Here is a 13519-nt window from a genome sequence, read left to right on the forward strand (position 1 = left end):
TTCTCAATTTTTTTCATATCTAATTCCTACAGAAGCACTAAACACTACCTTGAAACAACAAAAAAACAAAAGTACAAACAATCAAGTGATCAAAGAGCCAAAAAATACATTGAAAAACTACATATTCATAGATTCACTCCCTAGGTTTATTCATTGGTCATGTTCTCTTGAAAATTAAGTAATACCCAAGTTAAAAATTGTAGTGTTATTGTTTAAAAAACATGGTGCATTCAAGGAAATAGCACATCGTCATCTGAATATTCAGATGAACGAGAAACAAGACCTACTCCAGGTACATATGAATACTTCAATGAAATGATATATTGCAATTGCAAAATGTGCCAAAATAGGAAACTAAAGAAGCGAAGGCTTGTTGGTATCCATAGATTGGAACATGAAGTTTATATAGAAGAGATACATTATAATTAACAAATTGTTATTCTTATAATAAATAAATATGCACATTATTTAATACATTATTATTGATCATTTCATTTGATTTTTTTATTTATGAAAAGCTGCTTCCAGTTCCCAATATTCGTGAAGAACCAATGGATGATATTGATAATAGCAACTCTCAAGATGAAGGACAAGACACATTTATGGAAGAAGCCACTTTGCAGATAAATGAGGCTGGTGTCAATGAATTTATCCAAGACTTCTACACATCTTTTGACGAAGTTGTTGATTCACCCCTAGCTCATTTGGCTAGGACACCTCTTTATGCAAATGTTGAATCTTCTATATTGGCGACACTTATGTTGTTGTTGAACTTGAAGGTTACACATGGACTGACAAACACATGCTTTACTGATATATTAAGGTTGGATTGATATTCCTATAAATTAATTCTCTAGATGTCTTAAAAGTTTTGAATATTGTGTATACTTATAAAAATCATGTGTTTCACTATGCAGACTTTTGGAAAACAAAATACTTCCAAAGGACAATAAGTTGCCTCATTCTCATAGAGAAGTATCTTCAATAATGAAAGACATTGGAATGGAGTACAAGACATATGATGCATGTCCAAATGACCATATATTTTACTATGGAAATAATGAAAATTTAGAACAATGCCCAAAGTGTCACACAAATAGGTATCGTCAAGATCAATTATCCAAGAAGGTTCCTTATAAAGTATTACGAGACATTCCACTAAAGCCAAGGTTTGAGAGAATGTTCAAATGCAAGGAGTTGGAAAAATATATGGATCATCATGCACAAGGGAGGAGCCAATATGGTGTCATGCGTATGGTTGCAGATAGTAAATATTGGAAAGATATTGAGGTAAAATGGCCACATTTCATAAATGAGCCAAGGAATGCAAGAATTTCTCTAGTAATGGATGGCGTAAATCTTATTGGAGATCTTAGAACAACATATTCTGTTTGGCCAGTGTTAATTATAAACAACAATCTCCCCCCTTGGATGGCAATGAAAAAGGAACATGCAATGTTAATTCTTATCATACCAGGTACTAGAACATGTGAATGCAATGTTTTCTTGAAGATTATATAAAAATATTTCAATTCAGTTAATCCTAATAAATAAATCTTTGTTCACTTAGGGAAATATCAGGTAAAGGATATGGATGTATACATGGAGCCCCTCATTGATGAGCTTCGTGAATTATGGGATGGTGTAAATATGTTTGATGTATCAAGACCTATCAATGATCGAAACTTCCTATTTCATGTGATTCTTATCTGGACAATTCATGATGCCCCGGGGCTCTCTATTTGTTGTGGTAATATAATATAAATTAAATTTATAATTATTATGTTCATTTTAGCATTTACTAAATATGGGTTCCAATCTTATTTTAGAACTACAAACAAAGGGGAAACATGGCAGTCCATCATGTGGGCCAAAATTGTTGCATAGGCAGTCAAGGGATCTCAATAAAACTGTCTATGATGAGTATCGACAATTCTTACCACAAAATCATCGCTATCGAGTGCGTGATAAACATATGTTCAATGGAAAGGAAGTGGAAATGGGGAAGCCAATAAAGATGAACCCTGCTAGGTGGAAAGCGATGTATGACAAAAAAGAAGGGACAGGCTTTCCCCTAGGAATGAAAATACTCTCTATTTTCTACAAATTAGAATATTATGAGAGCTTGCCAATAGCCCAACTATTTGATACTATGCACATCGGGAAAAATGTGGCAGAGTGCTTGTGGAAACATCTAAATGGAAATAACACTGAAGCACAAATAAAGTTAAGAAAGGACCTTCGAGTTTCCAATATCATGCCGAACATGTGGTTTCACGAAGACAACTCATATGTTCATGCTCCATGGACATTTACATCAAATGAGAAACAAAAATCATTTCTACTATGAAAAGCATAAGATTTCCTTCTGGCTTTGGTGTGACATTAAAAAACTTATTCACAAGAGATGGATCAGAGTTCTCAGGCCTAAAAGCACATGATTGGCACAATTGGATAAAGGTAACGTTGTCACATGTTATATTTTTTGGAAACTTAATTATAAAATTGTATATCCTAGTGATAATATTAGTTCATGCATATTTGGACATGGTTATTTGTTAATAGACATGCTAGTATAGTGATGAAATTAGTTCATGCATATTTGAACATGGTTATTTGTTAATGGTCATGCAGTATGTGTTGCCTGCAGCAATACCAAGTACTTTTGACCACAATTTCACTTTGACTATTTACAAATTATATAAATATCTGAGGTATTTTTTAGTCCATCATGCATACTCTTCCATTACACTTATCATTTGAAGTGCAAAATTGGTTATGCCTTTATATGAGTTTCTACTTTTAGTTTACAAGAAATAACAAGTCTTTATTGTAATACTTGTAGGTGGGTCTCATCTAAAGAGATACATCAGGATGACTTGAAGTATTGGAAGAGGAATGTTTCACTTTTGATGTGTGATATTCAAATGTGCTTCCCTCCAAGCTTCTTTAATTCTCAAGAGCACTACCTTGCACACCTAGTAGAAGAGATTGAATAGTGTGGTCCTATTCATATTCGAACAATGTGGCTCGTGGAGAGATATATGAAGGTCTTGAAACAATTTGTGAGGCAAAAGGCTCGACCAGAAGGGTCCATAGTTGAGGGGTACATGATTTTCCAGGCCATGGTTCATTTGAGTGAGTACTTACCTCAATTGCATCTTGAAGCTCTGCGATTATGGAATTATAACCAATCTCAATCATTTGAAGGAGAAAAATTAGAGGGAGAAGGGACTTCAGATAGGATAAAAGGTATAAAAAAATGTTAGGAGTTATTTGTATCTTAAGTTTTATATTACATGGCTTTAAATAATTATTAATTCATTGAACGAAAAAAAAAATTCATTGTAGATGCGAAGGAGTGGGAGGCATTACATTTGTATGTTGCATACAATTCTGACTTTATGTTGGAATGGATGGAGAAGTACGTTGAAAAAAAGAAAATAGAAGATGAAAATGCATGGGCCAATATATATAATAGACATGGTCAAAACACTACTCGAGGATTGCCTGCAAGCCATAAAAGAAAGTGGCCAGAGAGATGCTTGTGGAATTGGCTAAAGGCCAATATTGAACACGAGGCAACAAAAGGGAATAATAGAGTAACACAACAACAATTGAATTTCATTAAAGGATCCATAAATGGGGAGGTGATATATATTAATATATTGCATATATTTAATCAATTTTTTGTTAGATTTCATATCCTTGAATCTAATTAGTTGATATTTATATGAATTTAGGTAAGATATTACAAAGGAATGTGGAATTTTGGTCATAATTTTCGCATCATAAAAGTTGATGAAAAGAGAAAAACTTATGATTGTGGAGTTTCAGCATCATTTGAGGTGGAATGTCGTTCACATGCAAATGATAGACAACCAATCACAGGAACACTTCGCTACTATGGAGTGTTGGAGGACATTATCAAGCTTGATTTTATGTCTTTCAAGAAAGTTATTTTTCGTGTTGAATGGTACAAGCTTATTGAAGTGGGAGAAGAAAAAGCCATCTTGCTCCATGATAATGGATTCCACATGATCAATACATCTAGGTTTGAAGCCACTTCTGAACCCTATGTGTTTCCAAGTCAACGTGACCAAAATTTTCTCATTCCAAATTTAGAACAACCTGGTTGGTCATTTGTGATTGATTATGATCCAATAGGATGAAGAGTAACATTTGTTCAAGATGTAGAGGACCATGATTTAATTGAAGATGCAGAAGTCCCCCCTGAAGACATAGATGGCCAAGATGGAGATGATGAAGAATTTATTGTCAATGATGCATATCACCAAGATGAAGACCAAGACGAGGTTATTGAAGTTTCTGAAGGACATGAGCAACCACATGGGCATCAAATCCATGAAGATGATGAATTCATTGATTTTAATTTACGTGTAGTTGAAGGTGATGAAGACTATGAAAATGATGGTATTAATTTATTTGTGGATTTAGGGTCTATTAGTGATGGGGTATATATTCCATCAGATGAGGAGATTTCATCCGAGAATGACATTTTATGATCACTATGTATACTTTAATATAGTTTTAAGGATTCACTACAATATAATTTTTCTTTACAAGTTAGACATATGAGTTTTTAATTGTAATGAACATTAAGTAATTTGAATGCTTAATGTTTTACTTGTGAGGATGACATTTTTCGATCACTATGTTTACTTTAAGATGGTTATAAGGATTCACTGCAATATAATTTTTCTTTACAAGTTAAGTATTGAGTTTTTAATTGTAATGAACATCAAGTAATTTGAATGTTTAAGGTTTTACTTGAAAGACATATATATTTGGTGTTACTGATTCTATTTTCTTATCGGTTTTTTGATCAAGGTTTTCTTATTTTTATGTTATTATGTGTTTTCTTAAGAATGTACCCATGGGTGTTACTGATGCTACTATGGGGGATTCAATGATATTCACTACTTTTATGGAAATGTTAACAAATGCACGAGGGCAAGATGTTGCTATGATGATGCATGAGGTAAGCTTGAATATTGTCTTTTATATGTTCAATTATCTTATATTCCTTATTATATTATGCTAATTTATGTTTGTGGAATGCAGGCAATCACTAAAGTCATTCCAACCCCTATAACACCTTATAATACATCTAAGATAATGATAGTGGTAAAACTTGATCAATATTTTTGTGCATTTAATTAACTTATTTCACTATATATATTTATTAATATTTGTGTTTTTACTAAGCGTGCATTTTGCTGGCATGCAGGATTCATTTATGCCCCTCAATACAACCAATGTTGGCATGTAGGCATCATTAATGCCCCCATATACATCTAATGTTATGCAAAATGTAAGATTCAACCATTTATTTGTGTGAGTTTGATTATGTTATTTGTTGAGAAATCTAGGGCATATATTTAATAAAGTTTTTGCACAACGAATCCATGATTTATGAGGTGTTATGAAGAGCTACATCATGCCTTCAAATGGATCACCCCATCCATTTTTTTCTTCTTGTACATACAATACTATTTTAACAAGTAACCCAAGCAATATATTATTCCAAAACATGATGTCAAGTTACTTTTCTAAGGTTTTTATGTAATCAAGAGGCCTTTTTAGGGTTTCTTAAATTCAAACCTTAGATCATACTCTTTTCCCTTTATGTCATTCTAGAGTTTATCCCATGCCCTAGAAATCAAATCATAGGGAACAAATAATTAAGATTAAGGTTTCTAAATACTAGGGTATTTCTTAAAATATAAACCCATAAATTCAACCCTACTACATCTTATGATGGACCCTTTAAAACAAAATTATCATACATACCTCATGGACACCTATCTGTACTGATTAGTATTTAGTAAGAAACACTACATGGTAAACAGTAGAGGCCCCTTCATAAAAACCACTTACAACCAGTACTCCCCTCCGCTAACAGCTTGTGGTTTCAACATACAGCTGTTACAACTCAAGGAGGACAGGAAGCTGTAAATCCATGTGGTCAACCAGAAATAGCCCAGCTTATTCATCGTGATCCTGAAAGGTGTGCAAGTGTTTAGCTAATCCGACATCAAGATGTTGACAACTGTAAGGTTGGAGGGCCATTGTTGCTCAAATTCATCAATGTAGATATGTTGATGAGGGTATGACCAGAGCTTACTTATATTGAAGCATGTGAAGGGATTCAAGGGAGAAATGGTGACCAAATCTTCCATAATGTTGGGTCTTGAAGAATCTGATAAAGAGATAAAGAAAACAATGAACGACACATGTGCTATGGGTGTTGATATCCTTACAATGGAACAGTATTTGCAGCCCATGGCTTTCAAAGAACGAAATTTGATTAGTATTGTTGATACAGGCTCTGGAAAAACAATGGCATATCCTTTACCTTCTATTGTTCATGTTAATATGCAACCTTATCTAGCTTCAGATTCTGAACCCTGAATGTGTGCATTCTTGCATTCATAGTTGCTGCATTATTATTTGTGGAAGCTTACGCACACCTTTCATGAAGAAAAGATTATGGTGCTATTACTATTGAGGAAGCTAACTCCACAACAATGTCCTGATTGTTTTGATTGACATTGTTGATTCTTTGGGTGATAGTCAACAATTTGGATGAATTTCCTGGCAATTAGAATCTGGATAAATATGATGCCAAAAAGAAACTGCTTTGAGCACATTGTAGCTAAACTCCAATTCATGTGTAAATCACACAATTTCTGGATTGAGGATTGTGAAAGCAGGTTTACTATGGAATAGTTTCTGGTGTTGAATCATTAGGTCTCAAAAGATATAGGCCTATAATAGTGGTTAAGAGGTGCCTCAATTTCCACTGTTCTGGACCTGTAGCACTCAAAGGAAGACGTAAATCATGCCAAGAATATTGTGGCCAATAACACTGGACGGGTGAGGAAAATCGCACAAGTATAAACTTGTAATGTCAATAGAGAAGGGGTTAAAATATGTAGAGTGCCCCAATCCAGATCCACCACATCTATTCAACTACCACAGCTTTATCACACAGATCTTGTATATACAGCATGAAAGGGTATTCAGATTTATTTACGAAAAATAGAAATCAATCTTAGATGCCTTATAAAGTATTTATTTGGCCATAGATTCAATGTGTGCAAGGTCAAGTTGCAGATTGGGTATGGGCATCTTTTAGAGCCCAGTTTTGATACAGAGACAACAACTCTAAGCAAAAATTAGGAAAATTCTTTTGTGATTTCAAGTGTGACTGCTTTTTCCAAATATCGGTTGAGTTTTTACTGCATTTTCCCATTCTTTTATGTCACTCTTGAAGATATTTTTACTGCTTTTTCCAATTCTTTTATGTCACTCTTGGCCTCAAAGTTAATCGTTTCTTTGGATATTTTTACTACTTTTCCCATTCTTTTATGTCACTCTTGGCCTCAAAGTTAATAGTTTCTTTGGTCTGCCAGCTGTTGTTCTTCTTCTTCTTCCCTGGCTTTTGGCAAGCACTGTCCTTCTCCACTTTCACTACTCTATTTGAAGAATGAAGAAACCAACCATTACAGGCCTGCAGGTTTATACACTTCAGTTATTGGTTCTTCATCATAAACTAATGTTTTCTCCATTCCCATTCCCATTGCATTTGTGGAGCCACAGCTGCTCAGAAGGGTTGTTGAACTCCTCCTCTGGGGTTTCTGCCTGATTCATTAATTGATAATATCAAAGGCATCATGGAGAGAAGAGAGTTAAAGTCTTCAGAGGGAAGAAGTTGCATGCAGAATTTCCATATGTTGATCAGGAATGCATCTGGGTTTTTCTTGGCATTAACTATCTTGGCTATTGCATTTTCACCTGCAGGTGATGTTTCAATTCAGGGGTTAAATTTTGCTAATTTCCATTTTACATGTTTAAATTTTGCAGTTTGTTTTCTATAACACGCCAAGATTTATAATATAAACTTATTTTTACCATAAAATTTGGCAAAATTTTAAGTTTTAAGATCAATTTCCATTCTTAAACTTTTCCATCCTTATCAAGGATATGAATACAATATTAACTTAAAATTTATCTACATTGTGTTCTTTACAGGTGCTTATGATCCACTGGATCCAAATAGTAACATAACGATCAAATGGGATATTGTGTCTTGATTGCAGATGGATATGTTGCAAGTAATGCCCTTTCATCAAATAGGTCTTGAATTATAATTCGCCCTCCTCATTTTCCTGAAATAGATGTTGAGCTTTTCTGAATTTCATTCCTAGTAGCCTACAGTTTAAATTCTCAAAGCTTGACATCATGACAAATTTGGAAAACCTTCAAGTCGGGTAGAGTTTATTTTGATGTTGATGAAAATTTCTGATAAATTGTGTTGTATTGATTGGTATGTTCGATATTTTGAGTAAATACTTCACATTTTTAATTAGCTTTATGTCCCTGAAATTAAGTAAGTATTCACTAGAAACATTGGTACAATTTACTAAACATTCCCTGAAAATCTTCATGCTAGAACTTATTTTACTCTTTGCTGAGTCTAATGAGCTTCCCTTTGTAGGTGGTCGTGACCATGCACAATTTTCAGCAGTACTGCCATATACCAAGCCCCCCAGGATGGACTTTGGGTTGGCACTGGGCAAAAAAGGAGGTCATCTGGGCTATGGTTGGTAGCCAGACAATAGAGCAAGGAGATTGCTCCAAATGGAAAGCAGGTGTTCCACACTGTTGCAAGAAGGACCCACTGTTGTTGATCTCTTACCAGGTGTGCCTTACAATCAACAATTTACTAATTGCTGCAAAGGTGGAGCATTGGAATCTTGGGCTCACGATCCTCCAAATTCCATCACATCCTTCCAAGTTAGTGTGGGCAATTCAAGGACCACTAACAAAACTGTCAAATTGCCAAAGAATTTCACTTTGAAGGCTCCAGGACCAGGTTATACTTGTGGCCCTGCTAAGATTGTTAAACCCAACCTGTTCTTTAGTCCAGATCGCCGCAGAACCACTCCAGTTCTGAGTAATACACTATTATAATCCCTCATAATTTATATATTTGTGAATGTTATGTGTTTCACTCTGAGCTGGCTAAGTCTTATATTTGAATTTCCCTTGTCCTTGTGCAGTGACATGGAATGTAACATGCACATATTCTAAGTTCCTGGCTCAGAAAAGTTCAACATGCTGTGTCTCCTTATCATCGTTCTATAATGATACTATAACACCATGCCCTACTTGCACCTGCGCTTGCCGGAACAACATAACTCAACCTGCTTGTATTGAGTATGATTCTTATTCCCTTGCAAATTCATTCAATTTATTTACATGCCATAAGACACCTCCACTACATTCGCCACTTAACTTGAATCGACTTCGACTGTGAATTTGAAGGAGGTGAGAAAGGAGAAGGAAGGAAATCAGGAAGCAAAATTGGGATTCATCTCTGTTGCAATGGCTCATTCAGCAGATCCCCTAGTAGTAGGAAGAGTGATAGGCGATGTTATTGACATGTTTGTGCCTTCAATGGACATGGTCATCTACTATGGATCCAAGCAGGTCACCAATGGCTACGAGATCAAGCCCTCTGCTACTGTTGACCGCCCCAATGTGCAAATAGCGGGTCGACACTTCGACGAGAGTCTCTATACTCTGGTACCCATTTCATCAATAATTTAATTCCAACACCTTTGGTTTCATAGAATGAATATTTACATATAAATTTGTTATGGGTCTTCTATGAATGCATGCATTTACATTTGATCAGGTAATGACAGACCCAGATGCTCCTAGTCCAAGCGAACCCAACATGCGGGAATGGGTTCACTGGTATAATAAATTCCTTCCCTTCTCCTTTCTTCAGTTTATACAAACATGCAGGAATGGCTTCACTGGTATAATAAATTCCTACCCTTTTGCTCTCTTCAATTTATACAGACAATACACTAAAAAAAATTGAAAGAGAGACACTCTAATGGTATTAATATGTGGTTATTATTACCAGGTTTGATATGCACATCGAGGTTGCAGAGTTCATATCTCCAGTTTTAGTATTCTAATATGCATGTTTGAGCTTCACAGCCTCTGCAATCTTATCAAAGTTTCTAGTGCATATTAGACTAGATAGGTCTGATTTTATTTGGTAGTGCTCACATTCAATTATAACTTGATGGTGTCTAAACAATGGCACCGGTTTAGATCATGTTGTGCCATTGTCCATATTCAATGAACTCACTACCTTTGTCCATATTCAACGTACTCAGTGCTGCCACAAAATGGCACATACATAGAAGCTGAGTCATTCCCATCCTCACATAGAGTTGCCAGCACTTCCTCTTCCTCCTTTTGCATTTGTACTATCACCACTTCATTGCATATTTGCCACACCATACTATTTAGTATTTTTATATGGGCCAATACACTGTCCTAGTCATCCCAGCTGTATAATGCACAGTTGTACCATTGTAACACTAACATAGGCACCAGAAGCTATGCTACTAGAAAGGATTAAAAGTAAAGTAGGATGCTAAGACCTTAATGTCTTTGCATGTCAAACACTATGTAATAAATATTCAGGTTTGCACATGGAGTTCATAGGTTCAAGGGTAAAACATTGAGATCTGTGGCCAGCCCTAATAGATTCAAGGTTGTTTGCTTCTGGACTGTAACACTATCTAAGAAACATTTTGTTTGCTCATTGAGTCTGTTGATTCAAAGTTAAAATCAATATTATCTAATAAAGAGTTTCTTTTCAGCAAGAGCTAATAGATTCAAGGTTAAAACATTCAGGTCTGCAACTAGAGTTAATAACTTAATAGATCCATCTTCAAGGTTAAGACATCTTTTTTTTTTGGCCTGGGAAACACTATCTAATAAATATTCAGTTCGAAATAATAGTCTTTGGACAATCAAGTATTATTTAATAAATATTTTGAGTATTTTCAAAAACCTAGCGATCATATATTCACTTTTAAAACATTAAAATAACAGTTTTTGTCTTGTCAAAATACCATATAATTGGTACTAGAGAATAATAGATTCAAATTTTTGAATATGAGGTTTGCACACAGTTATTATTTTATTCTGGTTAACCAAAATAGATCTGGTGAAAATGGATCTATTATTTATGGTAGTTCTTTAAATTTGGTATCTCAGTGAACTTTGCACCCAGCTTAAAAATAGATTGATAAAGATGGATATAATGTTGGTTGGTATTGGTAATGGGAGTTTATTCATAGTTTTTCTTATAATTTGGTATCTCTTTGAGGTTTGCCTCTGGTTGATGGATAGATCGTAGTTCAATTGGATCTACTCTAATTTTCATTTGGCTTTAATACATCATGGATGGCTTTAATACATCATGGATTTTTGTGGACTTTAATGGTTAGAAAATTCTATCATAGTGTATTAGGTTAAGATGGTTTATTTACTTATTTCTCCTGTCTTTTGCTTAAGTTGATATATTCTTTGATATTAAGATGCTTTTTTAATAGGTTTGATGAAGATTAATGTATTCTAGTTTACTAGGTTAATATTTTTTGTTTTAGTAATTTTTTTGTTCTCATCATATTAAAGATAACATGAAGTTAAGATGAATCATTTTAGGTCTAAACTTTTTTGGTTTTAGGTTTAGTTAAGATTAGTCTCTTCTAGCTTGTGAGATTAATTTGTTTTGTTTTAATTTTTTACTTTTTTCAATTGTTTTAATTTTTTAGTTGTTTTTACCTAAGGTGATAAACTCTTGAACCGAGATTTTTTTGTCAATTTTTTTAAATACTGACTTTTAAGCATTGAGGTGTGATATTTTCGAGGTTTAGATAGAATTATACTATCTTTAGGTTAGATTAAATGGAACTGATATTCTTATGGAATAGATAGATTTTTACATTCTTATGTTAGATTAAATGGAACTATGTTGGATTCTACTAGGTTATTTACAGTTGTTTTAAGATAATGGTCAATAAGTTGAATAAATAATAATTTTTGTTTTTGTATTGGTGATCCCACTCAGGATAGTGACTGATATTCCTGGAGCCACAGATGCAGCTCAAAGCCAGCTAGCCTTTTCACTTGGTGGACTGTGTGGATTACATAGTACTTGGCCTTCATTCCTTCTATTTTTAACAGTTCAAAATGTTGTTTAATTTCATATTTTATCTCAGTGGTTGAGTTTACAAGTTTTTGCAGGGCATGAAATAGATATGCTGTGATTTGTGACATGATGTACTTTCTATCCCATTAACTATTTTGGTCATATTTTTTTTTCGCATGCTTTGTAATACTAAGTACTTTTCCTGTCTATCAGCAGAAATCATGAAGTTCGATGCGTGCAAAGGAGTATGCTTCTGGATACCCTTGCAAAATAATTAGCTCCAGGAAAGATGAGATTCAATGCTAAAGTTGTTTCCATTCAACAGTCTACAGATTCTTATTTAACTATAGTAAAACTGGGAGATGGAACACTTATCAAAGCTAAGGTAGCATCTTAAATCCAAACTTCTGACTCCCATTTGAAGTAGTAAAACTTGGGCGTAATTCTAACAAATTACCTGGCAGTTACTCTACAATAAGCCTTCTGAAGCTGAAGCAGAATAATTACATATCCTTGGAATGTAACAATGTAACAGAGTGCTGAGCCCCTCTCGAGACATCCTTCTATAGACTTTGATTCTCAAATGATATTTGAGGCATCCCTATTCTCCTATGTTTTTTACCTGTTTTCTATGGAATGGGGATGAGAACAGGAATGCCACAAATATCATTTGATGCATCTCCAGTTTTGTGGGAATGGCTCATTGGATGTCGCTGGGACATCCCCTACATGAAGGGACCATTCTTAGGATATTCCCGCAAGAAAGGCACTAGTCTGCCATTCCTGAAATTTGGTTCTATGTTGGAGCCATTGGTGAAATTCATTTTCTTGCCAATTCTTGTTGGAAGATAGAGTCATTAACCTTTGTCCCATTACAATGTCAACCTGCAAAGACAATTAAAGCATTGGATAAAGATGCACCCTTTATACTACAACAAACCTTTCATAGGTTGTTTGAGACAAATAAAATGCAAGCTGAGTTGAGTTCATTGTTATATATCCATAAATAGAAGTTCCTCCTCAACTGTACATTGTATATATTATAACCACTGACATAATGATGGCATGATCTGGTGAGAAGCCTTCATTAACTGAATTACATTATGTAATATGGAATTGTCTTGATTTACTATCGAGTACTCACATGTGTGTTTAAGGTTAAAAAATTAGTAAACTGCATTCAAATGCATGCTAGTCACATTATTTTATGCTGGACAATTATATTGCAGATAAGTAGGCATTGTGCTGCTGGAAAATTGTTCAACTTATGAATAATTGCAGGTAACCAAAAAATTTGGTTTCTCTGGTAGAGAACTATTTAACAGAAAATGAAAATAGATTTCTAGTCTTTACTTTCAGCTAGGACTAACATCCTTTGAGTTTTCTTCGATCTTCAAGACAAACTATTTCCACTGTTAAAACTTTAATAGATATAAGGTAGAGGGTAGGCAATATTTAGCTGGCCAG

The 13519-nt window shown here is 34.4% G+C and overlaps 1 pseudogene; it reads left to right on the forward strand.

Moving 5' to 3' along the window:
• Positions 1-7700: 7700 nt before the first annotated feature.
• Positions 7701-9346, forward strand: LOC149258030 (protein COBRA-like; annotated as a pseudogene).
• Positions 9347-13519: the final 4173 nt, after the last annotated feature.

The sequence above is a fragment of the Pinus tabuliformis genome, chromosome 6 (genome assembly GCF_031772625.1).
Source record: "Pinus tabuliformis cultivar Carrire ecotype Pingquan chromosome 6, CPIR1, whole genome shotgun sequence".
NCBI lineage: Eukaryota > Viridiplantae > Streptophyta > Pinopsida > Pinales > Pinaceae > Pinus > Pinus tabuliformis.